At 55.2% G+C, this 13,551-nt stretch overlaps 1 long non-coding RNA gene across 1 annotated transcript in view; it reads left to right on the top strand.

Moving 5' to 3' along the window:
- LOC129783813 (uncharacterized) overlaps positions 1-12,547 on the top strand; it is a 57,103-nt gene extending 44,556 nt beyond the window's left edge. Inside the window, exon 2 of the long non-coding RNA XR_008745755.1 lies at positions 11,623-12,547. This is a non-coding gene — a long non-coding RNA (uncharacterized LOC129783813). The remainder of the gene's footprint in view (positions 1-11,622) is intronic.
- The last annotated feature ends 1,004 nt before the right edge of the window (positions 12,548-13,551 follow it).

Raw genomic sequence — 13,551 nt, 5'->3', positions numbered from 1 at the left:
GTGTGGCTGGATCGATTGAGCCGAAGGGGTTTATCCCAGAGGTCAGCACAGAATTGCCGCTGTTTGCTGCCAGGGTTTGGATGACAAATCCTCGGATGCGCCCCTGCCTAAGCAAACCCCATTTGACTCTGGGATGCTTTCGGACTCTTTCACGGGGCACATGAAACTGCACTGCCTTTATACCCTAGCTGGTGGGTTTTTGGGATCAAATGTCAGGACGCTGTTCGAGGGGTGGTAGCACTGCTCTGGTGGCATTTAACGTTGTGCTGGGAAATTGCTGCCTTTTGGCTTTCCCCTCCCTGCTTTGCCCCAGGGGATGCAGAAAACCCCAGGCTGATTTTGTCCCGATGATGGGAGCAGGTATTTACTGCTCCATTGCAGTCTGTGCTTTAAACTGAAGAGCAGAGTACCTGCAATAACTAAGAAAAACATAGAAATTGTGCGAAATCCATGTCTGCCCTGTGGCTGAGGGCAAGCCGGGGCGGGCTGAGCATGCCCTGGCAGCACGAGCCCCACTGCGATGGCACTGCTGCTGTCCTCTGGCCGCAGGCACCACAGGAACGGCTGCTGTGCCCTGTAAAAACCCTGAGGTTTGAGGCATTTTCCAGGTGCCCCTCACCTCGAGCCCTCCCCACGCCTTTTGCCTGGGGATGGCACCGCAGGGCTGGTCGGACGAGGTGTTGCGCTGAGGAACAAGGAGCTTTTCACTTGGATGCTTTTTTTACTGACCTACATTTTTATGTTCCTGCATTAAGTTTAAGTTTCAACCAATTGGCATTTCTCAGCCAGTAACAGTTTCAAAAAATTCCTGACTAATTCTAGGAAACGCTGGGCTGAAAGTACATTTCTGTGTGCCCTCTGCCGAGGTCACCCCCATGGCTGGCCCGGCTGGCGGGTGCTGCTTGCTTTCCTTCTGCTGGGAATGGTCCCGAGGGATTTCCAGGGGTCACCAAACCTTCACCGTGAACCTCCTCCATCCCAGGAACTGAATTTGGGAGCTCTCTTGCCGAGCATGGCAGTGCAGAAGTCCCCTGCTGAGGGTCAATGTTGGATGTTACCACGTGGGACTGCCCACGAGAGACACAGCATGGCATCCCTGGGTGATGCCAAATCATCCCAAACGCGGCCACGTGTGGTTCAGTTCCATTTGCAGAATTATCAGCAATAGATTTGTGTTAGTGAGGGTGTAATAAGAGTAATTTTTTTTAATATCCATTAAAATTATTTTTTAAAAACTTGCTTTCCCCCCAGAGCCTTTCCCACTTTCAACAAATTTGAATTAAAACAAAGACCTTTTTCTTACACTTTTTCCCTTTCGCTTCAGGCCCCAAAGGGCAGGAGGTGGCAGATTTGTTTCTCTGTCCCTGTTTGCGATGGGGAGAGCCCAGGGCAGGAGTGGGGGGGTGGCAGGGCTGTCACGCCGAGGGAGGACATGGGGCTCTGTGTCCCCTGAGGATGGTTTGTGAGTTGTGCGTGTATCTGAAACGGGGTTATTTTGTTCTTTTGGCCGCATGTCCTTGGGTTGGACTGGACCAACTGTGAGACTTGGTTGTTCTATGCATTTTTTCTGTTCCACTTAAAGGGAAGTTATTTAAATGTAGTGATTTAAAAAAAACCCAACATCTCCAACTTTTATGCCTGACCATTTGAAACCAAAAGACCAGTGAAACCGTGGTTCAGATTTCTGCCTCAGTTTATGCCCACGAAGGTTTGTTGTTGTTGTTGCTCACCAGTTTCAAGCATCCAGAAAGGACAAACTGCCCAACTTCGCTCCTCTCCAAAGGCCAAATTTTGGGTGAGGGCATTTTTTGAATCTTCCCACCCTGCCTCAGCTATAAGCCCTAATCCTGACCCGGGGGCCCATCTCACTGCAGGTGAGAGGTAATTTTACCCCTTGATCCGGTGTTGAGGTCCATTGTGAGAATTAAACAGCGTTTTGCTGTGCTAATTTACCACCGCAGATTGTATAATTATCTTTTTATAGGGATGGGTGTGTGCCGGGCTTTCCTACCGTGGGGCAGAGCTGGCGGTGCCTGTGTCGGTGCGTAGGAGATGCTCTGCCGTACCTGGCATCTGCTCTGGGTTTGCTGGGCGATTGGAGACAATTAGCTGGGGATTATCGTCTGTTACAGATCTCCCTCCAGCGCAGGGGTGCTGGGGCTCGGTGGAGCCAGGGATGCTGTGGAGGTGGTACCACAAAGAGGAGCAGTGGATGGGTCAGTGTTTGGTGGCTCCCGTGGGATGGCATCTGGATTTTGAAGGGTGTGGGAGTGTCTGTGGCTGCAGAGCTGCCCTAAGGTGGCAAAGGGTTAATCCGCCTCGGTTAGCTGGGTGTGATGGATCAGCTCTGGGAGTGAAAGCCGGTCTTAGCACAGGATTTCGGGGAAAGGGTGACCTGAGCTGTCCCCCATGAGGGACCACACTCTCATGCAGAGACTCTGCAAACAAAATTCCTTTTCTGTGGCTGCTAGAGCCAAATGGGTGAGGAGCCCCTGTGTAGGCATGGTGCTGGCAGGCGATGGGAGGTGGCTTGTCCCATCGGAGCCTGTCCCTGAGCTCCTGCATCACCTCAGCAAAGACAAGCCCTGAAGGCAACACCCTGGAGGCTCCCCAAGAATTGCAGCTTTTGCACCCCAGAGTCACGGAGCATCCCCTACTCCTCTCCTTCAGAGCAGCAAACCCCGGTGTGTCATGGGGCTCGCTGGTGTGCTGGGCTACGTGCCGCCGTGAGCAACGGCACTTGGAAGAGGAGGCTCCCACAGTCGGAAAGCAGCAGCTGGATCATGCCAGGGCAAGTTGCACTCCTCTTGGATGAGTCCGCACCAGCGTCTCTGGTACAAGCCAGTTGTTTCCATTGCGCTGGGAGAGTGATGCTGGTGCCGATGGGCCTTACCCTGACGGGCTAGGATCAGCGGATGGGGAGGTTTCTCCCCTCCCTCGGGGATATCTGTTCCTTTGCGCTAAGAAGATAAAGACAGTAAAACTGGGGTTTGAACCTGACTGCACACCCAGAGCCAGAGGACTGATAGCCCTGTAGGGGAGGAAGGATCTGGCCCGCCGCAGGCTGGGGGAGCATCCTGCCTTTGCTGGGCTTGCACTGAGCGGCTGCAGCCCTGCTCTCCCCGCGTGCATGGCACTGCCGTGGCACACTTTGCCAGCATTTCATATCCTCATTTTTTCATGCAAAAGGAAGCAGGGGAATGGGGGGAGAAAGGGGCACAGAGAATTAATCAGCTTAGGGTCAGAACAGGAAAAAACACTGCTTAAATTGGTAATCCCTGGGGATAGAAATCAGCTCAAAGCCACAAAATAAATGTGCAGCCGGATGGTTTTTCCTCTCTTGCCTCCCTGACGGGGCTGTTCTCAGAGGGCAGGGGGTTGTGGCAGGGATCCTGCCTCCAGCAAGGGCAGGAATCCAGTGTGGAGGCTTTTGCACCCTTGTCTACGTTCACTCCCTGATTCAAAGCTTTCCAAAAAATACCCTGACCCAGATGTGAGGACTTTGAACATCACCAGGCAATGAGAAGAGGAGCTCATCCTCAAGATGGGACCCTGTGGGTTGCGTGGCTGAACGCATCACCTCCCTGGAGCCAACCCAGAAGGTTTTGCAGCACTTTTCCCATCCTGTGAGCCAGTGCAATGCTGCACCAGCATGGGTGTGCAGGGAGGTGTGTGGGAATGAGGATGGTACCCCCTTGTAATCCTTTGTATCCTGGAGATCCATCCCTGCTTGCCTCTGCTTGGATGCATGAGGTGCTGCAGAGCAGCCCGGGGGGACGCTGGCAGTGCTGGGGGGGCGGTGGGGGGCGGGCAGTTCGTGCAACCCCTGCCTGGACAGCCGGGCCAGTTCAGGCCTGTCTTGCACAAACGTGGGATGTGGAGCCCCAGGAAGAGCCCGGGGGGCAGCTCAGCGGTCACAAACTGCCTTGGAAATAGTCTGGGATTAATGCACCAGGACTGGTTTTGCGGTGCTGTCCTATCCCACCCGCTATGTCCAGGAGCTCCTCCACCGTCCTCTGCCTCTGCTGGAGCAGGCAGGGAGTGGAGGTCTTGCTCCGAGGGGACCCCAGCATGCTCAAGAGGAGCCCGAATGCAGGGTCTGAGTGTTCCCTGTTCTCTCTCTCTAGGATTAGGCAGCCCAAAATATGGGGAGATACTGTGCTGGTGGAGAGCAAATGCTGCTTTGTGCCTTTGTGTGATGCTGCACTGGCATCTGTGTCTCTTTCAGTGTGAGAACCCAGAGGATGGCAAGGCTGAGCCTGGGGGATGGAAAGGAGCCGCTCGGGGAAGTTGGGAGAGCAGCTCTGCTGTGGTAGGGGGCTGCTGTGGGAAGGAGAGAGCGCGTGGCCCCTCTCCCCAGGCTCTGCCGGTCAGCCGGAGGGTGATTCCTGGCAGATTGCCCCATCCCCTGCCTGCAAAGCCCACCACAGCCTGGTGGGTATCAAAGTGCCCAAATCGGGTGAGGGTGCAGGGAGGCAGCCGGTGTGGTGGGTTACACCTGTAGCCTGCAATGGGGAAGAGCTTGCTACAGGATTAAGTGAGATCCAAAGGCATTTGTGCGTTAAGGCTGAATTAGTTTGGTCCTAATAAAGGAGGGTTTAGGTGGTGGGGGAGCAATGTGGGGCTGCCTGGGGCTGTGGGAAGCCCTTATGTCTGTGCTGGAGATCACCCACCCCATGGTCGATCGGGATGTGGTCTCTGCGGTTCGGGCATCCCCTTTGCCAGAGGGGGGGTTCAGGCTTTGCTCTCCCTGTTGGTGAGAAGAGGAGGGGAAAAAGCCCTCCACGTCGTTCGGAAGAACCCAGGTATCGGATGGTATCTGATGGTATCATCAGGGGCTCCCGCTGATGGCAGAAACCAAGGGGTAGCTGCTTGGCCCACAGTGGGGACTGCTGGATTTCAGCAGGAGAAGCAAAAATGCTGGGAGGTAAACAGTTCATGCTCGGGGAACATCGTTTTGCTGCTCAGGCCCATCGATCAGTCTGTCAGAGGGTTATGACTTTGGGGATGCTTTTAATAAAGGAGCCAGAACTGTCACCGGGTGCTGGAGCCTGCCCGAAACCTGCCTGCAGCCTCTCCGGGGAGTCCGTGTTGTCCAAGCCCCAACACCGTTCTGTGCTTATCGTCTTGGTGCAAAAATGAAGGAGAATGGGACTTTCTTCATTCTTTCAGCTGCCTGTCAGTCTCAACATGACACATTGCTTTAAAAAAAAAGTGGCCTTTTCTTGCGGGGAAGGAGGGGGGAAAATTGCTAGAAAGAGCCAGAGAAGGAGGCAGCCTCATCCCACATGCAGAACAGGTTGGAGTGTGTGCGCAACAAGAAATTCCTCAGAGGTGTTTCTGTTGGGGGGGGTTAAAAGTTGTATTTTTAGTCTTACTTATTCTAGGGTGAGTGCCTGTGTTTAGGTCTCAGGGTGTTGATCAGGGTGTTACTTGAGGAGGAAACCTGCACCTGGTGCTGGGAGCGATGTTTCTGGGCTGCAGCAGATGCTGTGCTCTGAGTGCATCCTGGTGGGGTCAGCAAACAGCAGCATCTCTCCTGGACCCTGATCCTCCGGGATGCAGCCGGTGCACGCTGGTAATTGCAGCTATTGCCTTTCATTTCTCCAGAGAGCAGGAGGCTGCTGTGATGCTGGGAGCAGCTACGGGACCCTTTCTGCAAATTCAACCTGCTGCATCTCAACCTTGCAAGTTTTTCTGGGGCATTGCATCTTACAGCGAGCTCTGGACAAATACCCTTTGCTATCTTTGGGTTAAACAGCCAGTATTGAGAGAGGCATCTCATACAGCCTGACCCCTCCATGCTCCAGCACAGAGCATCCCCCCTCAGCCCTTGGCACTCGGCAGGCACGTGGATGTGCGTTTGGTTAAAGGGACCGTCTCCCCATGACTCACGGTGGTTTGCACCGTGGCAGGTCGATGACTCATGGCAGAAGCTGACAGCACCTGTCTGGGCCACAGTTATTTATTAACACGTTACCAGAAAGGGCGGCATGGGAACAAAACACTTGCTTCGCTTCCTCTGGCTGAAGGAGTTTTAATGACATCGCTCCTGAGGCTGGCTGGGATTTTGGCAAGGCTTTTTGTATCGCATGCTTAGGTTAGTAAACGAAGATAATCTCTTTGGATTGAAACTCTGGGAATTAGGTTGGCTCTGGCAACGGGGCAACGGAGTCTGGCGGTTTAAGGAGAAGGTTCATTTGTCTTGCAGCGGTGTCGAAGGGTCACCCCAAGCCTGGGGGCTTCTTTGTGGCCAGATTAAAGCCACATTGAGTGAGACAAAGATGTGTCCAAGGGGGCAGGATGGGGAGATGGGGAGAAGCCATTTGCTGAGGTGCACAAGGTCAGGCAGAGCTGGGGGCAGGCTGGGCTCCCCGCTCCTGCCCCCCACTTTTCCCTCTGGATCACTCGGCTTTCTTAGAAGAATGATCCCTTCTGAGTGTGGTTTTCACGCAGCTCTGGATGCTGAAATCTTGTATGTTCATTTGCAGGTTGGGGACAGTGTGGGATGGGGTCACACAGGCTGGTCACTGCTGGGGTCCTTATCTCTACCACCTGAGGGTCTCCGTGGGACACCAGGCTGGGGTTTGGTGCCTGTGCTGTGGCCAGCTTGGCTCCTCACTGGGAGAAGTGGCCCCCTGGCATGGTGCTTGTGGGTTATTGCCACGCATGCCCACCCACCCACCCACGCTCGGATGGGCTTCACCCACCCCTTGGCAGGAGTGCCTGGTGGGGTCCATGGCGGGAGTGCGCTGCTTGCACCAGCTGAAGCTGCAAGATGCCACCGGGGCTGAGGGGTCCCCAGGACCAGTCTGAGCCCTCTGTGGAGCCCAGTGGCCACGCTGCCACTGTGTGTGAGCAGGTAGCTGGAGGCAGCAGTTTCAGACAGGGGGGTGCTGGATGTCCTGCCACGTGCCATGCTGGGTTGCAGCACATCTCACAGTGCTGGTGGTGGAATGAGCAGCATGGCAAGGATACTTTTTCCCCAAGGATCCCAGGTTCCCACCCCAGGTCACCTCCTGGGGTTGTCACCTCTGCTGTGCCATGGTGGTGGAGCTGGAGAGACCCCAATGGAGTGTGTGCCCATGGTATGCTGCTGGGAGTCATTCTGCAGCGGTGCTGAGCCAGCACTCCCAGGCAGTGGCTGCACTGGGAAGGCTGCATCCTGCTGGGGCGCGGGGAGGGCATGGGGCAGGCACCCTGCAAAGGTCCAGTTTTTCCTGCAGCCCCTGCTGTGTTTCAAGCACAGCCGTGGGTTAGTTAGCAGCGCTGTCGAGCTTTGTCTTTTCCTGACAATAACTGTTGGCCTGTGGACGTGGGATGGCCCATCGTGGGGGGCTCTGCTGACACTGGCGCGGGGCTGGCTCGGCAGAGCCGGTGGGTAGGAGGAGAGGAGGAACGAGCTGCAAGGAGCCCCGTGTGAGATGGGACACGTGCAAAACAAGCAGGGAGTGATGGATGGGTCCCCTCGGCAGCACCGGGTTCAAACCCTGCCCTGACCTGCCTGGGGGGGCTGCTTGCACAGGGGGGGATGGTGGCAGCGGGGGTCCATTTGCAGGAGGTCTGGCTGTCCCCTAGCAGGAGGCTGCCGAGGCTCGGGAGGACACGGCACGTTGGCAGGCGAAGGCTGTGACTCAACGGGTCCGTTTCATCTTTCTTAGATCTTTTGCCTTTTTTTTTTTTTTTCTTTAATCCACTTGCCTCATTGACTTTATTTTACAATCCACTGCTGGGTTCACTGAAGAGCGCTTTGGTCATTAAGCACGTTGGGGCATGTGAATAAACCTGCATCTCCAAACTGTAAATCGCTTTAAAGCCGGTACCAAACCGCTGGCTGGGATGCGAAGGGCACATCGCAGCCCCGTGTGTCCCTCCTGCCGCCCCTCGCCTCCACAGTTTGGAAGTTTGGAAGTGGTAAGACCAACCTGGCTGTGTCGGTCTGAAGCCCCATCCCTTTGCAGGTCCCTTAACGTGTCCAGGTCCCCGTTCCTCTCCACAGCCCTGGCCACGTCGGAGCTGCCCTTGCCCTTTGCGGGGGCTGGGGCCAGGCTGAGCCCTGCCCGGGTATGCACGGGGACAGCGCAGCGAGGTGCTAACGCGGCGGTGCTGGGACCGGTTCCTGCAAACAGGCTCTAGCTCTCCAGCTGCATTTTTCTAAATCCAGTTCTTTGGATGGGAAGTGTTTTGACAGTATAAGTGGAATTGGGGCATGTCTGAGCAGGGCGAGGGGTCTGAGGGAGGGACACCCTGGAGAGGCAGCAGCAGGGAGGTATGAGTGCCGAGCGAGCCATAACGTGAGCTCTGCCAGAATAGTTTCCCTGCCTCTTGGTTTCCTTTCCTGTTTGGCTTTGCTGCCCACACAGTTTGTGCTCAAGCTGTCTGTAGACGCGATGCTCCCATCCTCCATAGCCGAAAGTCCTGTTTCTATTCCTGTGCTCTGCTCTGCTCCTTTGCAAACATGTGTTTGGGGGGATGGGGCAGGAGGCAGATCCCCATCTCCAAATGCACACATGATCAACGTTCTTGCTGCAAACTCGGTGCTTCCTCCTCTGTTTGCTCTGGACAGATGAATTCTTCTTCCCAGGCTGCTGCTGTGCGTGGAGGCAGCTCGTGCCTTGGTTCCAGCGCCTGCTGTCTCGCCCCTGCTCTCCCGGGGCGTTGCGCGGGGCTCATGGAGAGAACAACAGCAGCGCGGGGGCTGGTGTCCAGGAGGCACCGGTGGCCTCAGGGCTCGAAGTGTGTGGCCTGGCTGTGCTGCTGCTCGTCCTCCCAGGGCTGGAGCGGTCCAGGGTGCGGGGAAGCAGATGATGCCTCGCTGGGGAGCATGGGGTTTGTGGGAGGCAACCAGCCCAGGGAAAAAAATAAACTGCACCTGCGACGTTACTGTCTTTTTAGGTTTAGTGCTGGGAGATGTGCAGAGGGGGGAAGGAGGGAGGTTTGTCCCGAGTTGGTTTTGTTCAGATCACTAGAGTCTGGGGAGGATGGTCCTTCACTGAGGGTGTCTCTGGGACAAAACGGAGTGCTCTGTGTGATTAAACTGGGGCACCCACATAGCACTGAACCTGCCTGGGCTCTGAAGTGCTGAAGACAAACAAGTACCTAATCCATGCAGGAAGGATGTGCTAATGTCCCCGACGTGGGCAGAAGCACATCCTGCAGCGGCTGCCCGGGCTGGACATGCTTCTCTTGCTGGTGTTCCCATCCGTGTGGCTGTATGGCGGTTCCTGCACCGCGCCATGCTCCCGCGCTGCTTCAGCTGCATCCCGACCCGAGGAGGGACCGCGCTGGCCAAAAGGCTTCGCTGGGGTGGAGCACATCAGGAAGCGCCTTTGATCTCTGGGCACTAACACGCTTTCAAATGAGCCGCAGAAATGACTGCCCTCCTCCCCGCTGGGGAGGGGAGATAACACATCAGAGCCTGCGCGCATAGCTGTGCTATCGCTCCTTTATGGAGCTTTGATTGCTACTAACCATGCAGCTCACTCAAGGGAACTTCAAAAGCAGTGCGCTGGACCTGCACCGCCCTGTGCAAAGAGTCCTGAGCTGGGCTCTCTGCACACACACCTACGTGTGTTCAGCTACGCCCAAGGCTCGTTGACAAGGCTTTTTGCCCTGTCACATCTTGACACCAGCATCAGGTAGTTTTTGGTAGACATTCAAGGCCTGCTCAGGTGGCTGGGTAGATGGATGCAGTGGGGTTGGACCCTCTGGACCTTCTTGGTGGGCACTGGGTGCCTCTGGGATGGCACCACCGATGCATTTAGCTCCCTGCCCTGTCCCAGACCCCGCTGTGCAGTGATCCCCAGAGTCTGGGTGTTTGGGGTTAGTGCCTTGCAAACCCCAGTGATGCTTGTGAGGCAGGGAGATGCTCACAGCAGGAGGGAGGATTTGCAGCCACTCTCGGCATGTTTGCCAGTGGCATGGGAGTTAACAGGCAAAGTTGGGAAGTTGGGGGAAAGAGGAGGAAAAGGGTTCCGACCTCCTCCACTCCCCCTGCCTTCCCCTTGGCTGCTGCAATTTCATTGAGGCTGTGTATTGGCCTCCGGAGGATGGAGCTGGGTAACACCACAACATAAACAGAACATCTGGAAGCTCTTAAAGGGTTTTATTTTTTAACACATTTACAAGAGCCAGGGACACTTGCACACAGGGTTTTGCAAACTCGGAGACGCTGCGCTCTTTCTTCTCCAAAAGCCCAAAGCTGATTGTCAGGCTTTCCCCTGGGGAAGGGGCTTGGGGGCTGGTTTATACCTCCACACTGCACTGCTGAGGGTGTGATATCTTGGCCAGGAGGTACCAATCTTGCTTCCACATATTCCTTGAGAAGTCCAAAGCAAACAGATGATAAGTGTTGCACGATAAATGAGTATAAACGTCTATCCTTCTTTCTGTGTGCCTCTAGTTAATGCTGGAGCAGAACGGGGAGTCAGGTGGGGTGTGACTGGGAGAAAAGCTGTTTAATGATCCTACGGAGTGAGCAGGGTCAGAACCAAAGAGGAGAGAAATGATTAACCTCCCCAAATGGGCCAAGAGCTTGTCTGAGCCAAATGGACCTGGTTGTGCCACAGTTAATGGTGGAGTCTGGATCCTCCAGTATGTTGCAGCTGATCTGAGAGGTTGTAAGTGAGGAGCCCGTGGACAGAGATGGACAAATGAGATCCGTTCTCATTTTGCTGTCTGACTGTTTTCCTCTCCCTGTCTCCTTCCAAACGTCTGTGGCAGCTTGGGAAGAGGACCCCCTTTCTGCCGGCTCCTCTGGGGCTGCCCAGGACAGCAGTGAGGCCACAGGGATGGGCATGGGCCGGCTGCAGCCCCCCCGGTATGTAGAGGAGGTTGAGCTCAGGCAGAGCTACCCGAGCTGCCTGTGGCCCCCCTCCCCATGCAGTCCTCGGTGGTCTCACTGCTGCTCACCCAGCTCAGCGCTGGGATGTTAAATCAGCGACCTGCACATCCCTTGGACCGCGTAGTGCAGCCCACGGACACACAAACAAGACGAGCTGCTTTCCCTTCCTCTGTGTTCCCAGATGCCGTTGTTTTGCTGGCCGCAAGGAAATGGCCATTTGATTTTCTTCCATCAGCCCCCGGCTATGTCTCTTATCCACCCTTGTGCTATCCCACAGCCCCATGTGATGTCTGCTGATCCCATGGGAGCCCAGCCTTGGGGCTGCTGCTGCTTTTGGGCTCTCTGGAGTGACGTGGCTGAGTAATGCTGCTTTTGCCATGGGTGCTGTCAGCACATCCTCTGCTCTCGGCATCTGGATGGCAGCGCCGGCAGCTCAGCTGTCACTGAGAGCTGCTGTGGATGCAGAGCTCCTCCCAGCCTGCTTAGATGTGGCCCCTGCAGCCACAACTGGTCCCTGTCAGTCCCAAGATCCAGGGCCTGGGATGGGCTTCAGCCTCCAAAGCATGGGGCCATCGGTGCTGCTGATCATAGGGTGAGCTCCAAGGCACCAGTGCTGAAGGTGCTTTTAGGGGAGGCGCTGGGGCTGCTGGCGTGTCTCCTCTTTTACGCATTGCTCCAAACATTTATTTTGTTGGCAAAGAGGAACCACAACTTGCTTCATCACAACCAGCTGCCTCCCAGCTGGGACCTTCCATTAACGTTGTGTTTTTCCTTCACAGGGTCCCTGGTGAAGGCTCGGGGTGTGGGGACCTGAGAGGAGACAGCAAGGTGCTGCAGCGCTCATCATGACCAGAACACCCCGGAGCATCCTCCTGAGGATAAGCACTTCAGCTGCAAGGGCAGAGAGAGGGACAGCAGGGACCAGCAGCTCTCCCTGAGCTCACCAGGGAGCAACGGAGCATCAGGAGCTCCTTCACCCAGTGCCCACCACCGAAAACAGCTTCCCCACCAGCTGCCCTCGTACACTTACTGGGCTCTATGTCCCCAGCCCAGCAAGGGCGGTTTCCTCCCAGCACTGACCTCGCTCCCAGCCCCATGCAGAGCCGAAAGAACTTAATTAGCTGCTGGGCTTTGGAAATTATCCTTTTGGCTGGGAAGTGCTGGCGATGACTGGCGAAATGCTCGTGGGTCAAACAGTAGCTCCATGCTTTTCTCTGTGAAGGACTAAGTGCTTGCCTGATTCCAGGGAACCAGCTGTGGATTTTTTTTCTTTTTTTACCTCTCTGCTCTTTTTTTTGATGCCTGCTGGTGTTTTGGGCTTTTCATGAGGATGGCTGGGCCCAGCCCACAGCACGTGGCGTCACAAAGTGCTGATGCCTGTGGTGGGAACTGGAGGGGTGAAACCCTTCGGAAGAGCCATGGGGCAGAAGCTGAGCTGGTGATTGTGGTGCTCCGGGGTTTAAAACTGTCTGGCAGAGTCTCATCTTGTGTCATGGGTGTTGGGTGGCCTCGGGGAGGGTCGTTCTGCTGCAGTCGACTGAGCCCCCTCGGCCCCAGCAGATCCTTTGTGGACCCCAGCCCAGATGGTGCTGGGGAGTGGGCGCAGGAGCGGGGCATGCCAAACCACAGCGAGGGGAACGTCAACATGGGGGAAAATGTCACCCTCAGAAACAAACTTCTTAATAAAACCCGTTGCCTCTGTGAGTGCTTGATGTTCTTTTCCATTTGCCTTGGCTCAGCCACACTTACATCATGGCCCTATCGAGGGGATGCGTTTGATTGTACAGGAAACCAGCGCTCTGGCAAACGGCTCTGCCCTAACGAAGCCAGGCCAGGAGTTTAATGCCTTTGCTTTGCAGAAAATTTCTCCCCTGTCCTTTCCCCCTCCACTTTCTGCAACCCTTAACCATCACCGCCTGAGCTTCCCCTAGCACGCCTCCTGCTCTGAAAGCGACTGAAACCCAAATTAGTTCCCCTTAAATCGTGTTGCTCCATGTCTCTGGCCGTGTGTTCCCTCCCACCCTGCAGACTTGATGCGAAGCACCGGAAGGTGCCGTGTGGAAATGCAACATAAAAAGGATATTTATGTAATGGAAATAGCCTGTTATTGTTTTTTTTAAGATTGAGGAAGAACCACAGGTGTCCTTTCATTTAAAAAGCACAGTAGCCTCATGAGCATGGATTCAGTGTATCTGTTCGGTGTGCAACCGCGGTGACTCTGTCAAACTCACTGCTGTAACTGGTAGGTTCTCTGCATAGCCCTGGCTTCTTTTCTCTGCATGGTGAGTCCCCACTGGGACAAACTTGCGGAAACATGGTCAGAAACATGGAATCTTGGGTCCTTTCCTTTGAAATCCATTACTCAGCTCACAAGCACCTCGGAGAGTTTAAGAGCCATGTTATGCCCTTGGGCAAAACTATGAGAGAACAGCAAAGCCCAGAAATGCATGAAACTTCACTTGATTTTTGTTGTGGTGATGATGGGTTTGGGGAGGCCCTAACAAAATCCAATGTCAAACTAATTTGCATCAATTAAATGACACCCTGGAGGCACAGGTGAGCTGCCGGCAGCCAAAGCTGGTTCCTGCAGGCCAGCAGAGCCTTGGTGGTGAGCACGGACACCCTGAAGCGTGGTGGGATGGAGGTGATGGTCTGCCCTTCGCCGCTGCTCTTTTCAAGGTAGGTCCAAAGCAGAGGGTGACCCTGCT

Source organism: Falco peregrinus, chromosome 2 (genome assembly GCF_023634155.1).
Source record: "Falco peregrinus isolate bFalPer1 chromosome 2, bFalPer1.pri, whole genome shotgun sequence".
NCBI lineage: Eukaryota > Metazoa > Chordata > Aves > Falconiformes > Falconidae > Falco > Falco peregrinus.
The sequence above is the reverse complement of the archived record's forward strand: the minus strand, read 5'-3'. Positions and strand labels throughout refer to the sequence as shown.